Source organism: Arachis ipaensis, chromosome B08 (assembly GCF_000816755.2).
Source record: "Arachis ipaensis cultivar K30076 chromosome B08, Araip1.1, whole genome shotgun sequence".
NCBI lineage: Eukaryota > Viridiplantae > Streptophyta > Magnoliopsida > Fabales > Fabaceae > Arachis > Arachis ipaensis.
In genome coordinates this window covers 126,135,081-126,138,600 of record NC_029792.2, presented here as the reverse complement: position 1 = coordinate 126,138,600, position 3,520 = coordinate 126,135,081, and the positions used below count along the sequence as shown (strand labels likewise).

The 3,520-nt window shown below is 49.5% G+C and overlaps 1 pseudogene; it reads right to left on the bottom strand.

Annotated features, from left to right (window-relative positions):
* LOC107611723 overlaps positions 434–3,520 on the bottom strand; it is a 6,143-nt pseudogene continuing 3,056 nt past the window's right edge.

Sequence of the window (3,520 nt, the reverse complement as noted above, 5' to 3'; positions counted from 1 at the left end):
AACCGACCGGCCTCCCGGTCCCTCATCAACATACGAGGATTAAGGTTCTTCTCACAAAAAATGGCCAACAGAATATCAGCAATATTGCGATCTTCCGAGCTCAGCCAGTCATAGGATACCTTTATAAGATAATCGGACCCCGCACCAAAACTCCAATAGGTAGGGATCCGCCGAGCTCCCTCAGCCGTGAGCCAAAAAGGCTGGTGACCTTCGACCGGTCTAACCTTAAAAAAGGTAGACTTGAAACCATGAAAAAAAAATCCTCAAAGAGGCCAAAGATCCTACACCCCTGTTGGGCCCTAAAAGACATATAACCCTTCTTAGCTTTCCCCTGGCTAGAAGGATTCGTGAGCAGAAAGAGATAGAGAAAGACATTCACTAAGATCGGTAGCTCGAGGTACTCGCAGACCATCTCAAAGCACTGGATGGAGGCCTAGCTATTCGGATGAAGCTGCGACGGCGCAACGTCGCAGCAATTCAGTAAGCTCATAACGAAAGGAGAAAAGGGGAGGCGAAGCCCCAAAGTCGTAAACATGGGCTCGTAAACCCACAGCCAATCAACAACCCTAGGAGAAGCCAAGTTCTTTTGGCAGACACGTTCCCGACCAGCAGGGACGTAGACCTGATAAAGCGTCTCCTCAGGCCCCCCTCCACATAAGAGCCCGGATTGTCGTAACTTCTGGAGCCCCTCCTTGGTCATCTTAGAAGGAGTATCCCTCACATCGGAGGAGACCCAAGCATAGTGGTCGATGAAGTCAGCCAAAGGGCGTTGAGCCTGACTCGGAGAAGCAAGACGATCGGCCTTACCTACAGCGGGGGCACCACTTAGTCAACTCGGGAAATCGGAAACCCTCAAAACAAAAAGCGAAAGGGAAATTACGAATCACCCCTTCACCCCCTATACAAACCCAGAAACATGAACAAAAAAACCCAGGAACATGAACAAAACCCAGAAAAACCCAAAAACGCAAGCGAAAACCCAGTGACACCCCCTCTAGAAGGGAAAACAAGCAAGAAACAGAGAGACCCAAAGCATACACAAAAACGAAATGCATTGGAGAAAGAACAACCAAAAGGGAGAAAAGCCATAAAAACTTACCAGAAGAAGTAGAATCTGCAAGAGGTAGAACGGGGGAAAGAATGCTCAGGGTAACAGCAACAGTGGGGTAGGAACAGCAGCAGCGTAACAGAATAAGGGAGTGAGGAGAAGAAGAAGAAAAGTAAAGAAGAAAGGGGATCACGAAATAAAAATAAAAGGAGGAAAGAGTAACCGCCGAGGAAGAGCGCCAAAAGGCAGGGGCACATCTGCCATTTCACCCAAAATTTCAAATAAATGAAATGATGGGCATTTAATGCCCAGCGCCAAAATCGAGAGAGCAGCACGAAAGTCGAAGCGACCAAATGTGAGGAAAACAAAACGCCACCAACGAGTTGCCGAGGAAAGAAGAAAGTTCGCCGCCTTGGAGAATAAGACAAACGCGCCCAGCCACGAGCACCCAACCTCAAGACTGGCGCGTTGGGGGCACTGTTACGGACTGCCAGTCCAGCCCAAGAAGACGTCGGGTCGGGGCACTACCCCACCCAGACCCAAAACCTCCAAAGGACCTCCATGGGTCGGTCTCATGCACCCGACTCGGTGTCCGACCAACTTACCTCCCCAGGTATGCCACCATCCGGGTCGGAGCCCCCAGGGTCGGTACCCGGCGTACCGACCCCAAGTATGGACGACCCGCTCACGTGGAAGGTGACAGCTCTGTCCCCCAACCAATGGGCTAGGCCATCAACCAGGTCCACCCAGCACAATATATAAAAGGAGAGGACAGCTCTCCCCCCAAGGTATGTCACATCCTTACCTAATTCTGCCACCACCAGTACGGACTCTGACTTGATCGTTGGAGTGTTCTTGCAGGTGGCCACCCGAGCACCCAACCTCAAGACTGGCGCGTTGGGGGCACTGTTACGGACTGCCAGTCCAGCCCAAGAAGACGTCGGGTCGGGGCACTACCCCACCCAGACCCAAAACCTCCAAAGGACCTCCATGGGTCGGTCTCATGCACCCGACTCGGTGTCCGACCAACTTACCTCCCCAGGTATGCCACCATCCGGGTCGGAGCCCCCAGGGTCGGTACCCGGCGTACCGACCCCAAGTATGGACGACCCGCTCACGTGGAAGGTGACAGCTCTGTCCCCCAACCAATGGGCTAGGCCATCAACCAGGTCCACCCAGCACAATATATAAGGGGAGAGGACAGCTCCCCCCCCAAGGTATGTCACATCCTTACCTAATTCTGCCACCACTAGTACGGACTCTGACTTGATCGTTGGAGTGTCCTTGCAAGTGGCCGCCCCCCGCTCCGTCCGCCCTCCGACGTTGCCAGCACACGCTCCCCCTCGCTCCAAGCCCGCTCGGGACCTTCCTCTCTCTCCTACTCACCACCTACCGATAACCCGAGAACCCCAGGTAACGAACAGTATTATACAAAACATAGTTGTAAATAAAATGCTCCTATAACTGATTTGTTTATATTTATACATGTTATTCTATACATATTTTCAATAAAATAATCAGCCATTAGAATAATAATCAAACTTATAATAGTAGAATAATTAAACTTCTTTTACAACACTGTCCATTTTTTTTTTCATGAATACTAAATATGTATTTCCTAGGGAATGGAATTAGGCTAAGACAGCTTGTCAAGAAACTTGAACATGTCAAGAAACTTTTTATTGTAAGAGACAAAGCTCACCTTATTACTTAGCACTTGTTTACCTAATTTTTTTAATAAATATATGAAAAAATTATTTGTACCTTATTAATTAGTTCTTTTGTCCATTTAAATTTTAAGTCCATTTTAGATTTTTTATTTGCTAATAGCCTCGTTAATGGGCTTTGATGAGCGGGGAATCAAAAAAACAGCAGAAGAAAAATCACACCCTGGAGGAGCATCTGTCTGGCGTTCAGCGCCAGAACAGAGCATGGTTCTGGCGCTGAACGCGCAAAATGGGCAGCTTCTGGGCGTTGAACGCCAGAACAGGCATGGTTCTGGCGCTCAACGCCAGAAATGGCACACAGATGGGCGTTGAACGCCCAAAATGGCCACCAACCTGGTGCTGAACGCCCAGAGTTGGATACAAAGGCATTTTTACATGCTTAATGGGTGCAGGGATGTAATTCCTTGAACACCTCAGGATCTGTGGACCCCACAGGATCCACTCAGGATCTGTGAACCCCGCAGGATCCACTCAGGATCTGTGGACCCCACAGGATCCACTCAGGATCTATGGACCCCACAGGATCCCCACCTACCTCCACTCACTTCTTCTCACCACTCTCTTTCACACAACCCCACAAACACTCTTCCCTAAAAACCCCTCACCAATCACCTCAATCTCTCTTCCCCACTAAACCTTCACCACTCACATCCATCTCCTCTTCCCCATAAACCTACCTCATAAACTCCACCTACCTTCAAAATTCAAACCCAATTTCCCACCCAAACCCACCCAAATGGCCGAA